The sequence below is a fragment of the Mus pahari genome, chromosome 10 (assembly GCF_900095145.1).
Source record: "Mus pahari chromosome 10, PAHARI_EIJ_v1.1, whole genome shotgun sequence".
NCBI classification, from domain to species: domain Eukaryota; kingdom Metazoa; phylum Chordata; class Mammalia; order Rodentia; family Muridae; genus Mus; species Mus pahari.
The window spans coordinates 13,696,767-13,709,599 of NC_034599.1; the positions used below are offsets into that span (position 1 = coordinate 13,696,767).

General features: G+C 40.2%; 1 pseudogene; it reads right to left on the reverse strand.

Moving 5' to 3' along the window:
- Positions 1-7,535: 7,535 nt before the first annotated feature.
- On the reverse strand, positions 7,536-11,961 carry LOC110327618 (annotated as a pseudogene).
- Positions 11,962-12,833: the final 872 nt, after the last annotated feature.

Consider the following 12,833-nt stretch of genomic DNA (forward strand, 5'->3'; position numbering starts at 1 on the left):
AGAGAGAGAGAGAGAGAGAGAGAGAGAGAGAGAGAGAGAGAGAGAGAGAGAGAGAGAAAGAAAAAATAAACAGTATCAATTGGTCTTTGGAGCCCTACACCTGTAGTTAGCACAGCTGGAGAAGCCCTGCCAGGGACTTCTCTGAAAAACAGCTCTTAAAGGGACCAGCAAGCTGGGCATGGTGGCCCACGCCTTTAATCCCAGCACTCAGGAGGCAGGCAGAGGCAGGCAGATTCGAGGTCAGCCTTGTCTACAAAGTGAGTTCAGGACAGCCAGGGCTATACAGAGAAACCCTGTCTCAAAAAAACAAAAAACAAAACAAAACAAAAGAAAGGGACCAGCAGCTTCTCAAGTTCTATGGTGAGGGAACTGATAGCTGTTTCTCCTAGAATAATCTCTGTGACTGTGGTTATTGAGTTCAACAGGTAACAAGGAACTCCTCTCTTGAAATTACAGCTAGAAAAATTAAGAATTTTGTCTGGTCCATTTCATTTTTGTTTCTGACTGGTTTTAAAAGTATAAATATGTTTTACATGTTTTGGTTACAGATTATTGGCTTATAAATTATTGACTATAATTAAAAATTTGTAACATTGGTAATAGAAAGTTGGCTTAAAACTGGTAACTCTGGATTGGAGTAACTCTGGATGGACTACAATGTGTCGCATGAGCCAACCCATGGAAACAGGTCTCTAAAGATACGCCTAAATTGAGCAATATTTTATGTAATTCTTATCCTAGAAACCAGACTTATAAAAGATAGGATTTAGGGCAGTGTCTCTTTGAGGTATTGGAGGCTGCACCATCTTGTGTTGTGTGCAGGAACAGGCAGCCAAGCTTTGTAGCATGGAAGGGATTTACATGATGATTTTGGAGAGACTGGATTGTTGGAGGCTGAGTTTTGCTTTCCAAAGTTCTTGTGTGCTTTGGGCCACCATCTAAGAATGACCCAGGCTCCTAACTGCAGTTCAAAAGTAGGGAGACACTTAAAAACTTTGTAACATGAAAGTAATGCTTTTGGTGTTGATTTTTAAAGGGAATGGATTGTTTACACTGTTAAAATTGGGTTTTCCTTCCCAAAATTGTGGTTGTGCTCTGGTGTTACAAGAGAAACTTAAAATTCGAGCACAGACTCAGGATTCTGACATTTGTAATTAAGAAAAAAAGTCTGGCAGGTGAAGATTGTTGCAGGGTTTGCAAAAGGTTAATAAAACTATGGAACTTAGAGAGGCATTACAATCTGGCCTGCCTACTCTATATAGAATTATTATAGATTTGGAGGATTGTTCTTTATTCCTTTGCACCCTAATTATTGTAAAGGGTTTGCTTTTAGTCAGTTTGTAATTTTAAAGAACCCACAAAGCAATACCATTGGAAAGTTTGCCTCAAGGAATGGCTAATAGCCCTACATTGTGTAAAAAATTTTTGTCTCTTTGAATCTCCCAGTGTATATTATAGATTATATAGATATTTTATTAGCCAATACTTCTGAGGAGGTTTTACTGCAAACTTTTGCTCTTATACAACAAGCTTTAAAATTTTGGAGTAGTTGTTGCTCCAGAAAAGATTCAAAGGCAAATTCTTTTTTTCAATATTTGGAACATAAGTTATATCCTAAGCAAATTGCAGCATAGAACATTCAAGTAAGAAAAGAAAATTCACTTACTCTAAATGATTTTTAAAAGTTGTTAGGAGATATTAATTGGCTAAAACCTCATCTTAAGCCTCAAGGGGGTTGCAAATCCTAATTCCCCTCAACAATTAACTGATGAGGGACAAATAGCCTTGCAGAAAGTAAAGGAAGCTATTAGCTATTAGATACATTATATAGACTATGATCAATTGTTGGCTGCTTGCATTATTACTGCAAGTCATGCACCCACAGCAGTCCTTTGGCAAAAGGGACCATTAATGTGGATTCATCTTCATCTCCAAATAAAGTTTTAACACCTTATTATGAGGCTGTTGCTGTCTTAATACAGAACTGTAGGATAGTCATCGAAATATTTCTGAAAAGAACCTGATGAACTATTTATCCCTTATTCCAAACAGCAATTAAATTGGTTATTGCAAAATACTGATATTTGGCCTATTGCATGTACAAATTCTTTAGGCAAAATTGATGAACATTATCCAAAAGACAAATTGTTACAATTTGACTCTATGCATGCTTTTGTATTCCCTGTAAACTTACACATGCAGCCCATAGACAACGCACTTACTGTATTTACAGATGGCTCGTCTAATAGGAAGGCAGCATATGTGATTGGATCACATGTTAATTCTCTTGAGTTTCCCCCTGCTTCAGTACAAATAATTGAACTATGTGCTGTAGTTGCTGTTTTTGAAATGCTGAAAAATCAGGCTTTTAATTTGTATACTGACAGCCAATATATAGCTCATGGTTTGCAACTACTTGAAACTTCCCTTTTTAGATACTGCTAATCCTCAAATTTTCCAATTATTTATACAAATACAACTCAATTTAAGAGAATGAATGTACAGTTTCTTATTTTGTAGGTCATTTAAGAGCTCATCCTGGATTGCCTGGACACTTTAGTAAGGGCAATGCCACAGCAGATTTGTATACCAGGAAGGTTGTAGGCCTTACACAGGAACAGCTGGCCAAACAATCTCATTCTTTACATCATTAAATAGTAATAGCTTGAGACAGCAATTTGGTATTTCTAGAAAATGTGTAAGTCAAAATTGTAAAGACTTGTTCTCAATGTCCTCAGTTTCTACCTGTACCACATAATGGTGTTAATCCTCGAGGACTTATACCTAATCAACTATGGCAAATAGATGTTACTCGTATTTTTATTTTGAAAAATTAAAGTATATACATGTGACTTGACACCTTTTCAGGCTTTCTAGTTGCAATTGCTTTAAGAGGAGAAGCAACTAAAAATGTAATTAGTCATTGCCCATATTGTTTCTCTATGCTGGTTGTTCCAAATCAGATTAAAACAGATAATGAAAATGACTATTAGAGTCAAGCATTTGAGACTTTCTGTCAACAATTTAACATTGCCCATATTACTGAAATTCCTTATAATCCTCAAGCACAAATTATTTAAAAAAAACAGGTATTGTGGAACTATCTTCATAAAATAAAAAAGGGGAAGACGTGGAATGCCTTCTGGGGTACCGCTTGGCAGGAGTCTGACATTGGCCAAGGACAAAGAAATGGGCTTCAGGCAGGGATCTGACATTAGGGCATGGCAAGGAAATAAGTTTCAGCAAGGATCTAACTTTAGGCTGTAATAGAGAAGAAAGGTAAGGCAGGAATTTTAGTCTTAGGGTGGAACTAGCCTCAGACAAGATTTTGGGCTTGGACAGGGAAGTGGGCTCAAGTATTTCAGGCATTCTCACAAGCCCTTTTAAACAACTGTCATGGGAGGGACTTCGCTTACTGCTTTGTTAGTAGCTCCTTATTGTACTGCTTGCCAAAAATACTTGTATGTAATTAAAATGGTATAAAAAGTGGGTTAGAAAATAAAATTTGCCTTCAGTCTCAGAATTGACTGGGGTCATGCTACAGTGTTGTCTAATTGTTCTTTTTCTTTTTAATCCTCACTCCTGAGCTGGAGAACCTGTTGACTGACTGAGCGGGTTTGATCAGAGGTCACTTCTGCTTGGTTCAAACCCAAAGACTCCTTATTTCACATTTCTCCAGAGGCAAGGCCTATCTGTTGTCAAGGACAAGGGCTACCTGAAGATGGGATAGTGCCTGAAAGAAAAGAAGTCAAGTGAAAAGCCCAGATTGGGATTCAACTCAAGGGGAGACCCCTGGGCCTGACACCCTTAGATGCTGTGGTATGCTTACACACAGAAGCCTATCATGGCTACCCTCTCAGTGGTCCAACAAGCAGCTGAAAGAATCAGAGGCAGATCATAGTATTCAACCAATGGACAGAAGTCAGGATCCCTGTGGTTGAGTTGGGGAAAAGCTGGAAGAAGCACAGAAAGAGGGCGGCTCCATGGAAAGACCAGCAAGCAGTATGAGCTGGCCACTGAGATCTCTTAGACACTGAGTCACCAACCAGATAGCATAGCTGAATTGTGGCCCCCAACACACACACAGAAGAGGATGGCTTAGTCTGGCCTCAGTGAGAGAAGATGCACCTAACCTAAATCCCAGTGAGAGAGATTTGAGGCCCCAGGAAGTAGAGAGGTCTGGTAGGAGCAGGTGGTGGTGGTGGGGGGTACATTCTCTTGGAGATGGGGGTGGAGGTATGGTATGGGGAGTGATAGGGAAGCAAACTGAGAGGGGAGGAACACCGAACAGTAAAAAAGGGTTAAAGAATAAAAAAAAATATTTCCTTCAAATGATCTCTCAGTATAACTATTTTAGCTACTTTTTAGTTTACTTAGCCTCTAAAATAAACTGTTTTCTCATACATCAAGTTTAATGCTCATATGAACTTTTTTCTTCCTACTCTCACATCTTAGAAGCATCCTTATAAGTCCAGAATCAAGTCATTTCAACTGGTTTATAGCTAATCTTTAGAAAAATTGTAAGATGGAGCCAGGTGTCCTGGAACACATTTCTTTTTTTTCTTTTTTTTTTTTTTTAAGTTTTTTTTATTATTATTATTTTCTTTATTTACATTTCAAATGCTATCCCGAAAGTTCCCTATACCCCACCCCCTGCCCCTGCTCCCCTACCCACCCACTCCCACTACTTGGCCCTGGCCTTCCCCTGTGCTGGGTCATATAAAGTTTGCAAGACCAAGGGGCCTCGCTTCCCAATGATGGCTGATTAGGCCATCTTCTGCTACATATGCAGCTAGAGACACGAGCTCAGGGGGTACTGGTTAGTTCATATTGTTGTTCCACCTACAGGGTTGCAGCCCCCTACAACTCCTTGGGTACTTTCTCTAGCCTGGAACACATTTCTAGTACCATGATTCAAGAGGCTGAGGAGAAGATTTACCTCAAAATATTTGAAGACATCCTGGGCTAGGCAATGAATTCCAAGCTAGTCTGAAATACATAGTCCCTATTTTTAGTCCAAAACCAAACCAATGTGAAAAGTGTACAAAAAAGTAATATATATGTATATCACACACACATGTATGTATTAAAAGACTAAAGTATTAAAAGAGTGGCTGGATATTTGTCATCCACATTCTCGACAGTGGTTGTCACAAAAAAAGAACCTTCTTTATTAGAAGATGTAGCCTTATTATAGATGTTCCCTTTATAATTTTACAAATATCAAGCCATTAATGATGTCATAAAGTAGTACTTCTACAGAAATGGTCATAGGCCACATGATATAGTCATTGAAACAGCAATGCTTATTTTCCAAAAACCAAAGGTTTAGTATCTTGATGACTACGATTCAGGAGAAAAGAAGCATTACAGCTGAACACTTCTTGGACTCTAGGTACAATTTTCATTACAAATATAAATTGAGGTGTTATAGTGTTAGCATACTGATTAATATATAGAGATCTATTGGACAGATGAGAGATGAAATTAAAGTAGTGAGAAAAAAAACTAGAAAAAGGGAGAAGGAGTTTGAGAAAGCAGAAACTATGATTAGATGGATTTCTTCTGATGTCACAATTATTTTACTCAACAATAAATGTAGAAATTAGGGAACAACTCTCTAGTTTGAGTGGAGAGGGGGGTCCCCTGGCTCATGGTTGCTGTCAAGCAGCCATTCCAGTTGGAAATGGAATACTGGTATGTTTTATAAATCAATCTTTAACCCAGTCTTCCCAATTTAGTACCCTATTCCCTCACCATTAACATACACATCCAGCCTGTTACCCATGACTCTGCCAGGGTTAACTCTCCTGGTGCCTTTTCTTTCTGTGTTCTCAACATTGCTTCAGTGACTCCTGTGACAGACACACTGCCTCCACATCCTCTATAACACTCTCTTTTTCTGATATCTATTTTCATTTGATGACACCATTTCCTGAAAGCTAGCTAAGCAGCCGTTTTTCTCTTCCTGCTCATTCCTAATCAGAGGTCAGAAGTGAAACAGACTTTTGGTCTGCCTCATTTTTCTGCTCTGCAATCTCTTTTGAAGTCACATTTGGATATTTGCTTTCTGTTTGTGCCCTTCCTGCAAGCTGAGCACTGAGAGCCTCTGTTACCTTTTCTGTGGTTGGTAAGGCTGTCCATTAAGTTTATTGTTCACCTCATCTTTGACCCAGTTTCTCATATTACTACTCAGTTTCTTTTTTATTTTCTTTTTTCTTTTTCACATTTCACCTAATTTTATTCATGCATGCCTAGGGATGGGGAATAGATCCTTCAATATAAGCATACAGTAAAAATGGGGGTGGGGAGAAGGCTTATCATGCGCAATGTTTAAACTACAATAATGAATGTACCTTAAATATTTCCATACACACAACTCTAACATTACAAGTTTTTTAAAAATCAACACCATTAAGACTTCTAGGAGCATTTTATAATAAATTCCTAGTTTTTCTTTGTAGATAGATTAAGTATCTCCAAAACACAGATTTCTAGGCACAGTGAGTACTTTACTTAGCATACATGGACAGACTCAGGAGATGCTGACATCTCAGATTGGCTCGGCAGGCAACAAACCATAGTGCCAAATGGAAAGAAAGGCAGTTGCAAATAAACTTAAAAATATGTTAATTCAGGTTAATTCACCTAGTCGGTGGTGATTCACGCCTTTAATCCCAGCATTTGGAAGGCAGAGGCAGGTGGATTTCTGAGTTTGAGGCCAGCCTGGTCTACAAGATGAGTTCCAGGACAGCCAGGGCTATACAGAGAAACCCTGTCTCAAAAAAAATCAAAACTAAACAAACAAACACATTAATTCTTAAATTAAGAAAATATACTGATTTACCAAAAATAAGATGGGATATATTTAACACGTCACTATAAAGAATGAACACTAGGACATTTATAAATGGTGAATGAGTCTCAATAGTTCACTACGACAAATGCTGGCTAGATAGAAGTGGGTGGGCTATGTTTTGCCAGACACTTTTGTTACCTTGGGGTAGATAGCACATGTGTACCAAATTTGACATTCATTTTTAGTTGCTGCTGGTATCAAGGGTCTTAAGAAATGTGTACAGTATGAAAAACTTGAAAATACTGATGAGTGAAAAATTTTTCAGGAAAAAATAGATCTTTTCATGCAATTATGCATAGTCTCACTGTGTAAGTTTCAAGGCAAGGTTTTGTTTCCCATAAAGTAGAGGTCACTGGTTTATAAGAATGTCTATTCATCCTAGCACATCTTTGTCTCCTCCTGCACTGTATTGTTTTCCTCTATTCTGTGCTTTGGTGTGTGTGTGTGTGTGTGTGTGTGTGTGTGTGTGTATGCAAACGACATGCCAGTTTAAATGGAAACTAACTCACATGTAGAAAAAAAAAAATCTGTGTTTTACAAATTGAGAACCAAGAAAAATCCTTGCAAATTAATGACACCTTCTGACTCAAGTTAAAAAAGAAAAGACTTAAAACATTAGTGATAAAAAAGACACAACACGTTTCATGAAGAATAAGGAGAGATGTCTGCTGAGCGTTTAGTTTAGATGTTTCAGAATGCTGCTGTATGTCTTGTGAGGGATTTGAGAGGAAGATTTCATAGTGGAAGGTGTTAAGGTGGCCTGGATAGACTTGAGTGGGGATCCCACTGGGCTGTGGAACTGTGGGGTGCCTATGGACTCTAGTTGCTTGCTTAGGAGGAACTCCCCACCATGGTTCAGAAGCCCTGCCTCAAGGACTCGCTCCCCATGCTCCCCTTCCTCAACTGGCAGTTCAGTTCCTAGCATTTTGGAAACCTCCTTCCTGCTTTAAAAAAAAAACCAAACAAACAAACAAAAAAACTTGTCCAAATTGCTGGTGTTAAGTGTTCTCCTTTTCCATGTGTTCATCCTTCTTGACCTCACAACAAAACTGACTGATGAGGAAACACTCCTCCCTGCCACTCACAAACTGCCTGTCCTTTTCTTGCTTCTGACTTGGATATCAAGCTTTTCAATTCTAGCTAGGACACTGAGCTATTCAAGTCATTTAACTTGTGTCAGCAGACTTGTGCTCGGCACTGAGCTGAATGGTCCCCTTGATGGTGATGAAGGAGTCAAAGTCGAAGCCCCTCTCCCTCTCAGCCAGCTGCTGGGACACTTCCTCTAGCGTGATCTGAGCCTTGACCAACCCGTTCCTCTCATACTTAGACTTGCCTCTCTTATCGGATTTTTCTTTGCTTTGGTCTTTCCAGTTGGAAAGATCTATAATAAGCTTGGGCTCATAGTAATGGTTAACCTCACTCTCCCTCCACACCAGGTTATCTAAGGATCATGACGACATTGTTTTGCAGTTGCAGATGTAGCTATACTCCAGAACACAGTACTTGTTCTCGCGGTGATCTGGGTACTGCCAGCAAGGCTCAGCAGAGCAGCTGGTGTCGAAGGCGGGATCTTCCAGACACTTCTCTCTGTCTCCATCTAAGTACTTTTTTTTTTTTTTTTTTTTGGTTTTTCGAGACAGGGTTTCTCTGTATAGTCCTGGCGATCCTGGAACTCACTTTGTAGACCAGGCTGGCCTCGAACTCAGAAATCCGCCTGCCTCTGCCTCCCAAGTGCTGGGATTAAAGGTGTGCGCGACCATGCCCGGCTCAACTTGAACTTCTTAATCAGTGACATCAGACAGAGCTCTTGGGTCAAGCTAAACCTCACCAATATCAAAGTTGTTATGAATAAGCCAGTCATGTTCCGAGAACTGACAATTGTGGTACCTTTTCTAGTTATAAATGTTTTATCCATAAGCAAAATGTCATCAACTTCATCTTCTATGTGGAAAGGATGGCTTGAAATCAACCCGCCCATTGGGAAGGAGTAGGTGCTCATATAAGGATGGAAAAGTGCTTCCTTGGCTGTCAGCCGGTCCATGTCAGAATCTGTTCCAGGAAATCTAATGCTTCTCTACTAATCCCCAGAAGCAGCTGAGTCACCAGTTTGTGCAGCTCAGTCATGTCCTTTCTAACATCTGTTCAAGTTCATGTGCACCATTTGAACAGAGATGCCAGAGCTTTCAAATTCAGACTCCACTTTAGAGTGCCTGGCCTGAGTTTGAACTCAGGTAAACTAATAGGCTTCTAGCTTTAGTTTTCACTTTGCCCCCCAACAAACCCCTAGCCTAGTTCCAGTCTCTAGGCTATTCCCCAACAAGACCAGAGTTTCCAGGCCATACCCTCAACTAGACCAGCATCTCTAGGTTACTCCCCCATCAAACCTGCTTGCCAGGTTACAAGCCTACCTCTTGCCTATTGACCACCAATGCAGAAGGGAGCAGAAATTGAGTTTATGATATGACTCCCAGCACCAGCCAACTATGTTAAAGGCCACAGTAACTTTCCAATTAGATGCTTGCACACATATTCCCTGCTTGCTGCTTACTATAATATAAAGCCTTGCCTCATAGACATTTGGGGCCCTCCCTCCACCAAAACCATCCTGTGTAATGGTGGTGCACTGGGGCGGGGGAGTGTAGGGCGTGAGCTAGCTCAAATGGAATAAAGACCCTGCTGTGAGTTGTATCAGATTGGCTCCTGTCTGCTTTGGGGAGATCATTAATATTTCCCTGGCACAACATAATCAGTCCTTCAGAAAGATGACCATTATGGGAATAATGAGGATCCATGATCCGTTCCAGGTCAAAGTCACCTATCTTTAGCACCGAGTCTTCAGTGTTAATGAAAAGATTAGCTGACTTGAGATCTCTGTGCAGTACATTTGCCATGTAACACAGACCTACTCCTCAGTTTCTTTCACACCTCTTATCCAAACCTTCAGAAGGCTGCAATGATTCTGAAATCCAAACCACAGCTGCTTGCCACCTTTTCCAGCACTCTTCTAGCTATTGCATAGAGCACCCATATTTGACTAAAGTTAATGTTCTTTCTAAAGCAACGATCAGCTCACTCCAAAGCCTCTCTCTAAACTTATAATTAAAATTCAGACTTGTAACGGTGGCTACCAAAGTCTCATGATCTAGTTTTAAACTCTACCTCCCTTCATGGGAAAGCTTCATCAAGGACTGTGATGGTTTGTATATGCTCTATCCAGGGAGTGTCACTATTAGGAGGTGTGACCTTGTTGGAGTAGTTGTGTGGTCTTCACCCTAGCTGCCTGGAAGTCAGTATTTTGCTCGTAACCTTCAGATGAAGATGTAGAACTCTCAGCTCCTCCTGCACAATTCCTGTCTGGATGCTGTCATGTTCCCACTTTGATGAGACTGGGCTGAAACTCTGAACATGTAAGCCAGCCTCAGTTAAATGTCCTTTATAAGACTTGCCTTGGTCATGGTGTCTGTTCACAGCAGTAAAACCCTAATTAAGACAACAGTTAAAACTAACCCTCCTCACGATGTCCAGTCTAGAACACACTCTCTTCTTCAACTGCTTGCCTTGTGGGACTGTGCAACTGCTAGATCCTTGGACTTCAATTCACACCTGCTGCTGACCATTGTTGGGAGTTGGACTACGGACTTACTACATAGAGACTACCCATAAGTTCTGTGACTCTAGAGAACTCTGACTAATACACATGTTGGTACCAGAGACTGGGGTATTGCTGTGATAGACCTAATCATGCTTTTGTTTGGAAGAATGTGAATTTTGGGACTTTGGATTTGGAAAGCAGTGGACTGCTTTAAATGGGGCTTAATGGGTCATTCTGGTAGGAATATGGAAGACTTTGTTGATGGGAGAAATTTGAACTGTGCTAAACTGACCCAAGAGGTTTCAGAGGAGAATTTCAGAACGTGGGGTAAAGACTGTTTTTGTGGTATTTTGGTGAAGAATGTGGCTGCTTTTTGCCTGTGTCTGAAGAGTCTACTACAGATTAAGGTAAAGAGATTTTTATTAATTGCATTAGCAAAATAAGTCTCAAAAAAACCCAGCAGAGACTTCATTCTCTGGTTAAGTCTCATGAAAAGCATTTTGAACAAGTGTAGCAATCTTAGAAAGGAAAAATATAAAATATATGGTTTGAGTATTAAAGGGACACCAGGAAGTGAAATGGAGTTGAATCCTGTGTTCTAGGAGATTATAGGAGTATTGACATTGTGGCAAGATTCCACCCAGCTAAATTTAGATTCAAGCATGGAATTACAAGCCTTTAATCCAAGGAGGCAAAGACAAGATATTTAAGTTCAAGGCCAACCTAGAACAGAGCAAGTTCTAGGTAAAGAAAAACTTAAATCCAGGTTTGGTGGCCAACACCTTTAATCCCAGTGGTAGGAGAAAGGTATGCAGATCACTGAGTCAAAAGTCAATCTACAGAGCAAGTTCCAGGATAGCCAATCTTAGGCAGTGAAGGAGATGGAAAATAGAAATATGGTCATAATGTAATAGAAAAGGGGGGCCTTGTTCTAGCTCCTGCAAGCAGCAGAAATTAGCAGCTTTGGCCATGTGGCACTGACTTCAGAGTGAAAAATAGAAGTTACTACTGGAACAATCGATGCTGGTTAGCTGGAGCTGAGAAATTAGTGGTGATTAAGAAGAAACTAGCCACAACAATAAGATGGACAAAACTGTCACATGTTAGGGCCACAAACAAGAAGCAAAAGCTTCTTCCATGTCCCTTCATGTGAGCTGCCACCAGAATGAATGGTCCAGATTTAGACTGAGTATGACTACTTCAAATTATCTGGATAAGAAAATTTAATACTCAGATAAGGGTCTTGGCACATGCCTTTGATCCCCGTACATGGGAAACAGAAGCAGATATATCTCTGAATTGAAGGCCAGCCAGCCTGATCTACATAGTGAGTTCTAGGACAGTCAGAACTGTGTAATAAAAAGACAGTAATTTACAGAGGACAGGAAGGGAGAGAACTCCTTACTGGAGTGCCCACAGGCTTAGATTTAACTGAACCAAGCTTCACCATCACAGTAAGTTTCTTTGAATTTATTAACACCTCATTGATGAGACGATCTACATCCTCCATAGCACAACAGGAAAATAGGGTGAGACTAACACAACACTCACTCTGGGGTGGGGGACAGAGGGTTAAGGGAGGATTTTATAAAAGTTAATTGATTCATGCAAATATGTAAAGACTCCACCTTAGGGCGGGGCTTCTATTTCTCCTATATAAAGACTTCTGAACTCAGTCACAATTGTCATCTAGAGAGTCCAGAACATACAGCATCGCTGAAGGAAAGGGCAAACTTTCCTGCAAGCATTGGGGAGACCAGAGGATCTGGAGGTAATTTGAGATCCTGGGTACATATACTTTTATTTTCTCTGACTTCAAAGATTCGCAAGTAAAAGTACTGGTTATAGCTGGGCAGTGGTGGCACATTCCTTTAATTCCAGCACTTGGGAGNCAAAAGCAGGTGGATCTCTTCAGTTCAAGGCCAGCTTGGTCTACAGAGTGAGTTCCAGGAAAGCCAGGGCTACACAGAGAAACCCTGTTTCGAAAAAAGAAAACAAAACAAACAAGGTTTTAGGGATGGTGAGATGGCTCAGTGGGCAAGAGCAACAACTGCTCTTCGTAAGGTCCTGATTTCAAATCCCAGCAACCATAAGGTGGCTCACAACCATCTGTAATAATATCTGACACACTCTTCTGGTGTGTCTAAAAGCAGCTAGAGTATATCTATGCATAATATATAAAAAAAGAGTAGTGATTATAGCTAATATAAGAGAATGTGACTGTTTTCAGTTTCATGTTGAGCTACAAAATTTTGATCTATTATGACTTTCAAATTTAAGATTATGTAGTGGCTATTCCTGGTTGTCAACTTGACTATATTTGAAATGAACTACAATCCAGAATTGGAAGGCTCACCAGTGAACCTAATCTGGAGACTGGGA